The 10,983-nt window shown below is 36.3% G+C and overlaps 1 pseudogene; it reads right to left on the minus strand.

Moving 5' to 3' along the window:
• Positions 1-3,699: 3,699 nt before the first annotated feature.
• Positions 3,700-5,653, minus strand: LOC139859607 (putative pectinesterase/pectinesterase inhibitor 24; annotated as a pseudogene).
• Positions 5,654-10,983: the final 5,330 nt, after the last annotated feature.

Genomic DNA, 10,983 nt, shown 5'->3' on the forward strand with positions numbered 1-10,983 from the left:
AAATGAAGTTTGGATTATGGCTCGACAATGTTTATTGGTGTCAAAAGATTTCCTACCCTAGCGGGAAACCGAGTTTGTTCAATCTTCAGGTGGGAGATCGTTGGGTTTGTGAAGCTAGGAACAAACAACAAAAGTTGAGTTTATTGATCGGGGCAAAATCAAGATGTTTTTGGTGGACAAGAATTATGAGCAGGTATGGATCAATATGAGGTGGGTTGAATGCGCAGTGAGCAAGGAGGTATCGGGGTCCTTTTGTGCATGACGTACATAAGACGGAAAAATTTTGGGCTTTTTGGGTTGGATTAGGAAACTAATTGGTAAACCAAATTAAACACCCGTAAACATAAACTTTATGGACAATAATAAAAGTAAAATATCTGGTTTGTGCTCGTGAACTAAACTCTTCTCCATGTAATTAGAGATCAGATATAACCACATAAACTCCTTGCGTCGTTTACGTATTTATTTATCATTTGCCTATTATCCATTTGCGGTTGTGGCTTTGTAATTTTGGTCAACTATTGGTCTTGTTATAGTTCAATAATTCCAAACACAACCTCCATCTAAATGGAGTCAATTGGGTCACCATTGAATGAAAAAAAAGTATCAAGTACATTCTGTTTTTATTTTAGTTGCAAAAACTGAATTCATGCCAATGTTCACGAATTTCTTTATGTAGCTTGTTGAATTGCGAGGGCCAAGATGCACCTCTGAAACAACCTTCATTAGGATCCAAACCTACGTTTTTGACATTCTTCATCTGCCCCATTGTTATAAAAGTCAGCAACGCTAATTATGAATCAATATAGGATTCGTGATTGTTGAAGGATGAAATTGTAAATGTATTATTTCAGCAGTGTACGGTGTACCTCTGCAAACGAATGAGTAAAAGTTCTTTTGCAGACAATAGGGAAAATAAAATCAAACACTAGATGTTCACACTCTTTTGTGCCTTCATGTTGTACATTATGATCATGACCATTAATTAATTCTTAACTTACTAATATGCATATCAAATCATATACCTAATTTCTAACAAACATTTAACAAAACTCCTTTGGTGTTTGCCTAATTTTCATCTTGATTATTGCATTTTACTTACAAATGATGGAATTCATATATTTCATTGATCTCAACACCAAACAATTACAAACTATATATAGAGATATAACGAGAGCAATCCAATAGACAAACAATAAATATTGGGGTATCCAAAGTCTCATAATATCCCCCGACAAGTTAGAGCGGGAGATGATCGGACAGTCAAACTGGATCATTTTTTTCTTTGTTGCATGAAGTAGCAAGACTGATAATCGCTTATAAAAATGCATATTGTTTCGGCTTTCTTCTTTTTCGTAACAACGTCGTGACATGAGTTGCCTAAAGATTCTTTTTCCTTTCTCGTAACGTCGTGGCTTACTTTTTCCCAAGGATTTTGCAACTTTTGTCAATGATAACAATTTTTTTTTCAACGCAAAAAAAGAGTTTTGACATATATTCTCTTTTATTCGGGGTAAAAAAGGTAGATAAACGTATCCATGCAAAGAAAATATGGCTAGGTGGTTGTAATTGAGAGAGGTGTTTCAACCAGAATCGTACTGCTCAGATACCATCAATAGAATTCATATATTTTATTGATCTCAACATCAAATAATTACAAACTATATATAAATATAAATGAGAGCAATCCAAAAGATAAACAATAAATATCGGGGTATCCAATTTCTAACAAACATTTAACATAACTCCTATGATACTTGCCTAATTTCATCTCGATTATTGTCTTTTACTTCTAACTTCAAATATAAAACAAGCAAAAATAAATATAGATTAAAAATGAATAATACACTTAATCCATGTTATAACTCAGATTTAGTGCCAAATACTGTTAATTGAACCTTCTTTTACATTACAAATGAAAAATTAAAAGAAAAACTCAAATACTACACACACAAATCAAATAAACTCAATTACAAAGGGAAAAATTGAAGGAGTTGTACTATTTTTTTTAGAGGCAAAAGGAGTTATACCATTAAGGAAAACCAATGTTTTCTTTCGTTGTAGGATCTAGAGGAGTAGATCAATTTAACTAAAATATACTCGTAACAACGAATACCAAGTATGCATTGCTCGAACGGTACCCGAGCTAGTCTGGGTTTCAAGAGGTCACTAGTTCGATCCCTGACATTGACCAAATCGCTAGATTTATCCTCTGAGGGGTTTTTCCAATGCAATTTCCCTTAACGCGTGTATGGCAAATGATCCCAAGTGATTCATTCCCCTCTGGTAGATGCTCATATTGATGTAAAAAAAAAAAAAAAAACTAGTAATAATGAATGGCTAAACAATTTTTTGGCTAGATAACATAGGCGTAAATTGGCTAGATGTAGTTTTATGTGAAATATATAACGAAAAGATAATTGAACTTATGTATCCATTCTTCAAATGAAGTCTCCCATAAAAATCGGTATGTAATGTTAAAGTTAACTTAACAATTTCTATTAATCGACTTGAAACCCTAGAATGAAGAACGAGCTCGAATTCAATTAATGGTTGACTAAATGAAAGTCAAAATTAAGATAAGAACCGAGATGGGAAATGGATTATTACTTTTGAATGCCTTTCTTATTACACAAGTGCTGCTATTATAGATCAATCGCTCTAACTGGATATCTAACTGAAGATCTGACTGAATAATTGAATTGTTCGTAACAGGTTAACAGAACTAACTACTTATTTGATGTTTACAGCAGGTCACGTAGTCACGTGTTACAATGGATAGCACTTGCCTTTGTTTGGGCTCGTAACAAATTTCTTGACTTGTTATTTCCATCCCAAACACCATATTCACCGAAATACTTGTAGAACTCATATGTCTTCATACAACAACAACAACAACAACAATACCCAATCCCACACTTGTAGGGTCATATGTCTTCATACACGGTAGATTAATAGACAATGGAAACTTCTATAGCTACTATGGTTGTCCAACTGTCCCCGACTAGTCTCTGACTTGGTTGATTTATTCAGTAAAAATTGTCAAGAGTTCAATTTCGTAGGTCAAGAGTTAGGTTTGGTGGCTTTAAGTTGAATTTATTACTTGAAATCAAATTTATTTGGTCAAAGTAGGTTAAATAGTCAAAGTTGGTCAATGTCCGACTAGTCTCCGACTTATATATTATGCTCAAACTCAAGGGCAGAGCTTTCTTAGGGAAGCAGGGGGCCCTCGCCCCTCCAAAAAATTGAGTAGCTCGGAGATATGCAGTCATTTGAATTACGGACATTTGGGCTTTTGAATCAACTAAAACGGAGTCCGTATGAAGGACACATGACCAAAACAGTGAAGGCGCGCAGAATTTGCGATTTGTCACCATTTTGGCTATATCTTCTTCAAGCGGACTTGGATTTAGTTGATTTACAAACTCAAACGGTCGTAACTTAACGGCCTAAACATTTCATTTTTCTTGTTACCTGAAATTAAGACTCGCCGGCCCTGAAAAAGCCCTTTTTTCTCAGGGATATTACCAACATATTCAAAATTGTTACCTTTAGGTTGTATATTGGATTTGTTATGCGTTGTTTACACTCTGAAACCACATATGATCACTTACAAAATGAATGTGAATAAAAAATGAAATAAAATAAATGTATCATAATACGTACAGACTCGGAAATATCAGTTCAATAAGTTACTAATCAGAGTCCAGATTTGTAAGGAACGGCAGCAGCTTTAATCCATTTATACCCCTGAATGAAAGGCGAAACTGTGAACTTACTCGCTTGCTTACTGTTCAAAAAATGAAGACCTTTCCATATTACCCTATTCTTTATCGATGCACCCACACCATAATTAGCAAACTCAGCATAGAAAATTGTGTCGGGAGCCGTTGTACCGATCCATGGAAGCCATCCCTTTGGACTGATAATTCCTTCCATGTTATTGTTAACATAAACTGTAGTTGAATAATTCTTCCATGGACGCCCTAAATATGACTGAACATCGCTCAAGTTTCCGAATGGTCAAATGTTGCAGTTTTGAATTGAAATGCCAGTGTTTTGATTAGGATCAAATTTTCCTTGTGCTGTGATGGTGACTTGTTGGCCGGTCATTGGTCGTCTAGGAAGTATGTTACAATTTTGGAAAACATCAGCCGAATTCCGGAAAATGAAATCGACTGTACCGTAGATGTCGCATTCTCTATAAAACTGACGATTTGAGTGACAGTAAAGACTGTCTTGGAAAGCATCAATGTGACAACGATAGAATATCGATTCGTCTGAGTTGGACATTAGTGCTACAGCTTGATGCTTTGCTGCACCAGCAGTGTTGCGGAACCCGATATCGCGTGCTATGAACCCTTGGCCAAACACAGCTGCATTAACAAAAAAAATTGTGAGAAATTGATCTGTAACCATTAAGTACATATTCGTTTACCAATAGGCAATTGGAATAGTAGTGTGAGTGATCCGTGAACCGGTGTGGATACAACTAGACATGTTTCATCGAAAAGATGTATATAGTATGTCTAAAACGGGTAAACGGATACGATTTTTTCTGTTCAGGCTACCAGAGAAGGGGTGTATTTTTACTCAGACTTACGCGGCCGGGTAATCACGTGACCGTTATTGGCCTTTTTTTTATTTTTTATTTATTTTAAATATAGTACTTACCAAAAGTTGCTGACTGAAAAGTTGGAGTCCCGTCGATGACGTTTAAAGCAGCTGACACGATCGTTGAATCCATACCATCGCCAATGATCATAACATTTGTCATGGATTTTTCAACCCTAACATTCTCATTATAAACTCCTTTCTTGACGTATATCACGAATCGTTTCTTGCTCTTCGAAGGAACATCCTTTAAAGCATCCGAAATTTTCTTGTATTTGCCACTGCCATCCTTAGCCACCACCGCATCAGCTTTAATTTCAGCCGGTAATTGCAGAAGCTTTCGGTCATTACTAGATAACCATTCAGGCATTTCATCAGTTCCCGATAAGCTCAACAATCTTCTTTTTTGGTTGAAAGAATTTGTAACACTTGAAAACCCCTTGGTAATAGCAAGATTGTTACTTGTTAACTCAATTGATGTTTTAAGTAAAGCTGAAGCATTTTCACCAACACTGTCGATGCACGTTTGTTGGAACGTGCCAGATGTACTTAGCCATGCCATCAGATCATCGAAAAGAGAACCTAATGATTTCAAATCAACATTACTTGCTGATGACAACGTGTCATTCAAATGATCAAGTGCAAGATCTAATATTTCACTACAGTTTTTGAGATCCACGTGAGTGGACACTTTCGTTAGCTCGTTTATTGCAACTACAATAGCGAATTTAAGTAACTCGTCAGACTGAATATGTGTCGAATTGACAAGAGGTGAAAGAGACGTGTAACATGTATTCGGATACAATGTGGTATCACAAACAGCTTTGACTGAAGTCAAAGCTGACTGAGATTGTGATTGGTTATCATTATGGGTATGATTGTTGCTTTGTGTTGCTCCTACAACAGCCGAAACTACAATAAGAACAAGAACGACGGATGATATGCTAATGATAGCGATTCGTTTTCGCGTTCTTCTTTGTGCATCGAGTCGTATTTGATATGTATCATCAGCTTTTCCATACGCATTCGAGTAAGACATAGTTGTGATTGAGTTTTTGTGTTGTTAATTGTTGAAAAAGTTGATGTGTAATTGTTAAACATTTTGGGTGTACATATAAAGGGATTGAAAAGGTGAAGAAATTAGTGATATACGTGCAAGGTACAATTTTGGTTGTGGTTTTAACCAAGGAAATGAAATATCAATTGGCTGAGTGGTTCTCATGAACATGTATATTATGGCTCGAACCAATTCAAAGAAGAAACAATACTATTAGTATAATATGAAGATAGAAGTAAATTAAATTAAAATATTAAGATTATAAAAAATGAATGAACTTGAGTTGACTCATGTTCCCTTTATATCATACCGTGTAATAGACAGATCAATTAAATCCATGTTGGCAAATGACAGCCAATGCCACCTTTAATTCTTTCTCAAGCTCAAAGACAGTTGGGTGTCATTCTAGGCTGACCAAAATATAGTTTAAATATGTACTCCTATAATTTTAGAATTTTCTGTAAAAGTAAACTTAAAAATGCGTCCGATATTAATAATCCTATTTTGATTTTGAATGTCATTTTAACTTTCCGTCAATCATAATTCGTCCTTCGATTCTCAAGTTTTGCGGGTTGGAAACAGTAATATTTAATTAAAATTGTGATGGCTCCGCCATTAGTTGTTTTCTGTTTATGATTAGTTCTTGGAATCGGGGTTGGTTGTAAGTACCTATAATTGCATGTCAGGTTATTTGGTGCCTTGAGTTTGTCATAACATTAGTAACCAATCGTTATTTGCTAGACGATTGTTGTGTTTGGTGATATTGTCATTTAAATTATGGGTGAGTTGTGTCTAAGGTATTGTTTTAGTTCGATCTGGATTTAACACATTCTAAACATAAATAAATGACTAAAAGCAAGCATTTATGAATGCTCTTTATGATGTTGATAACATAAGCCAGACTATCAGGCAGTGCTAATTTCAGTTCGTGATCAGGTTAGAACTCAAGTTGTTTCAAAGTGATCCTCAGATTGAGTTGCAGCAAGATGTGCAGAGTCGGACTTTAAGCATCCACCCCATTCGAATATGACCTACCTACAGAAATTGCAACCATTGATTAATCCTTGCTCTAGGATATACAAAATAAAAATTAAAAGAGAAAAAAAGTTACACATAGGATAACAAATGCACAAGCTCCTAAAGATGATTTCATCGTACATAACATGATAGTGAGTCGGGAGTGAGGTCCCCTGTTACAACGAACATACATACAAAATGCATTCATACATGTAATTCTTCCCATATCACCATTTACACTTAGGCCACTCCACTCCCTATCGTGACTAACACTATTCATCATTATAACTTCCACATCAGCGCCACATCATCATTCAAATCCTATAACTAACTCATAAAATCCTATAACTAAACGCTGCCTATCATGACTAAAACATCTTACCCTTAACTGCCACGTCATTAATTAATTTCTTTTTATATTTTTTTTAACTAACACAAATGATGATGATGATGATGATGATGATGGGTGTACAATATAAATTATGGAGTAAATGGTTGTACAATATAGATGAGAATTTGTACAATGTTAGTATAATAACAGTTGTATAAAATGCATATGAATTTGTAAATATGGTGAAAGGGGTCTTTAAATGCAAAAGGTAATATGAATGGCCCACAATTGCTATAACTAGAGGTGATATACTCGTTAAATTGATGGTGAATGTTGTATAATGAAGTGTATAACTAATTAGTGCCTATGGCATTATAGGGATAATGAATGACACATCACAAGAAGAGTGGGTAACTAACCTATAATGAAACCATAGGTTGTGGTCTTAGATACTTGTAATATTGACTTTGACCAGTGAAATTGCCAATATCTTCAACTTGTAGACTAAACTTTGACTAATGAAATTCCCATCATAACTGCATTTATCAATCTGAAAATCATTTTGCATTTGGCAAGTGAGAATAGCAAGCAGCACCATCTTTAACAGTTTTTGCCTTAAATATTTTTTCCCATTTTGTCTTCAAGACCCAGTACAAAAACAACCCATCAAAATGTAACATGTGTAACGTATCACAGTAACCAAAACACAATCTAGAACAAATTATCATGTATATATCCATGCAATTTTTAGAGATTTCAGGGACTCTCAAACCACCATTTTGACAAACAAACCTGCTACAGTAAATAAACCCAATTTGATCAGAAATAGTCAACAAGACTTGACTCTTAGTCAAAGGAAACCTAATTTGAAGCTTCAAATACCAAACATTCCGGCTCCAACCATCCCAATTTCTTGCAGTTTCCATCTTAGACATACATCTAACCCACTAGCAGAGAGTCAGAAAGATATGAGGCCCATTTGACCCAAAACTACCATCCGTTGAGTTTCTTATTTTACCAATAATAGTCAACCAAAATCTGCACTTGTTAATATAGGGCTATACGCTCTAATATCCATAGTAGACTTTTCCCAATCAATACAATCTAATAACAACTCTCCAAGACATGCAATAACTATCAATTACCATATTGAGGATGCATTCTAAACATAGCAGCATATATTCACAAACCGATGTGTCATCATGATGATAGACATATCATCATAACCACTAATAAAGAAGCCAAAAGTAAGACATCATGCCCGTTCCAATAACTCAGATTAGCTATAAAACAGGCAAAGCATAATAATGCATCAACACTACAATCACTACTAGTGGTTTTCCTTACCAACAATTGACCCAATAAAATCAGCAAGCAATACTGATGACAAAATATTTAACCAAAGTAGTCCAGGTTTGAATTTGGATGGTCAACAGACATAGAATTGCAACTAACAGGAAAACGTGCCACTTCACTGAGTTAAAACATCTACTGCTTTGATGTATGTTGCCTAAGGATTAGTTATGTCAACCATTGAATTTTCAAACTCTTCATCATAAGTCATAAGACACGTTGTAGAAAGTTTGAAAACACAAATATCAGCTTCATCATAACAGAACCCAAAGATTATGAGGGTACTTCTCAAAAACTTCAATTCTATGATGATTGATGATGTGTAAAACATTATTTCTTTCACACTTCCCTTCTCTATTGATGCAATCACGGTCACGTAGGCGGCCCCGGGGTGTGGTCGTCACAATTTTCATGTGATAATTGGAGTTGTTTATACGTGCAACCCAATCATAGATTCATAGAAAAACATAACAGCAGGATTTCGAGACACATGTCCCAGCTCCAGAGCGACGGCTAGACCATTACCTACTTGAATCATTTAAACACAGTATCAATCTCAATCTACATAATAATAAAAAACGCATGAGTTGGAGTTTCAAAATTATCAAATTTTCTAAAATCTTTTACAGAAATCATTATACAAACGTGTGAGACGCGCTCACCAATATCTCAGTGTCACCTTTCATTTCATTTCTTGCATATGTAACCAGGGCCGGTCAGAATTTGGTCAAAGTTTTTGCATGCCCCGGGCGAAATGATTATAAAATGCCCTCAACAGTTACGCAAACATATATCTTTATGAGGTTTAAACTATGGGTATTAATAAATTTTTTCAAAATGATGCCCCTAACCGCGTGATGTCCCGGGCTGTCGCCCGCTTCGCCCGTAGCCTTAGCCAGCCCTGTATGTAACCCATCTAGAAGTTTCTCATTATATGGATCAAGTTTGAGGTCATGGTGTTTCACATGTGCAACTTTATCGTTAAACGTATAAAAACCATCAGAATAAGTGTAGAATCCTACTCTCACCAAGGCGCATAGGTCCCCATCCACATATGAGTATTTAATAAAAAAAGATTTATTTTCAAAAACCATAAAAAAGCTATTCTCTCTTAACATCATTGAACTCTACCAAATGACTAATGCCCGTGATAATTTGGCTTCATCATCTTTTACTAGAACGTTGAAGTAGCTAATATTATTGAGAGTAAAATTGAATTGGTGAATGTGACCAACAACAAGTACTATCGCCTCTACATTTAAATAAAGTAACAACATACATATTAACGATTTTAAAAAAAAAAATCAGTTTAAAAAATAGTACTTTATTATGATCTTCCATCTAGGTTGTTTCTTCTTTTAATCAATTTTATTACCCATATTTTTCTTCAAACACATATCGTTGAGTTTCAAACAACCACGCTCAAACGCGACGGCTAACATTCTTTTTCTTCTGATCAAGCATATTTCCGCCTAGGATAGAAACACGCTTGAGTGCAATAGAGGAGAGTTTTATTAGTTCAGCGGCGTTAACCTCCGGTCCGGTTACCGTGATAACCCTAGCCGAGATGATGATCTCGGGAGGGTGGCTAAGGGCTGACCGCCGGCCGATGGACGGCGCTCCGATTGGCGGCGAAGGGAAAAACCCTACCAAGGGTGGTAGGTAAAAACCCTAGTGAGAATGTGTCCCCATTGGGTGCCCTAATTGCTTAGATTACCCCTCTATTTATAAGAGGGAATTAGGGTTTAGGTGGAAGACTTGACCGCGGCCCATGGACCAAGCCCAATTACTCGGCCCGATGGGCTCCGCACATCATCAAGTCCTCCAAGTTTGGTGTGACATATTAATGTCATATCAAAGTTATAAATGTGCCACCGCAAATAACTCATCACATAACCCGCACCGACTATAAAGTCCAATGCATAACGAATCCACATAGTAAAGTGATGACGCGATGTAATAATTCCGCATGCCATGCAGTCATGAGGTGAGCGAGAATCCGTAGGGTGGAACCCTGCACAGTACAGCCCACACATCATAATTATGCGCGACACAGCCCCGTGCATTGCAATCATGCGTGATACGACCAAATGTGACGCATGCATGTTACCCACAACCACTCGCGATGCATCCTTGCGCTTAACGCAATGCAGCGATGTGAGCATGCTAACTTCCACTACCATCCGCAATGCACAAAGCAGCGATGTAGCAAAAACAAAACTGAAGGGATACTGATAGTATACCATCACTCCCCCCAGTTCGGTATGAAATGTGAAAACATGTCATGGCGAACTATAAATAAGACCACGTCAAAATGACATCCTGAAACAACTAGCTGATCGGAACTTGTAGTATACAAGGCATCTCAGACTCGCGGAGTCCGATCTCAGAGTCATATTGAGGCATCCCTACCTCATATTTGTGAGGGTACCAAGTAACCATGCGCTTACGCAGCGTAATCATGGACATTTATGCATTTGATTGTAATTGCCTATCATCGCGAATTAAGACAATTCACACAATGTGCGCATAAGTTAACCAAAACTTATGCACAATTTCGGACACTGCGTAAAATAAACCAATATTTTAACAAAAAGCCCGTTTGCGAGTC

The sequence above is a fragment of the Rutidosis leptorrhynchoides genome, chromosome 7, assembly GCF_046630445.1.
Source record: "Rutidosis leptorrhynchoides isolate AG116_Rl617_1_P2 chromosome 7, CSIRO_AGI_Rlap_v1, whole genome shotgun sequence".
NCBI classification, from domain to species: Eukaryota; Viridiplantae; Streptophyta; class Magnoliopsida; order Asterales; family Asteraceae; genus Rutidosis; species Rutidosis leptorrhynchoides.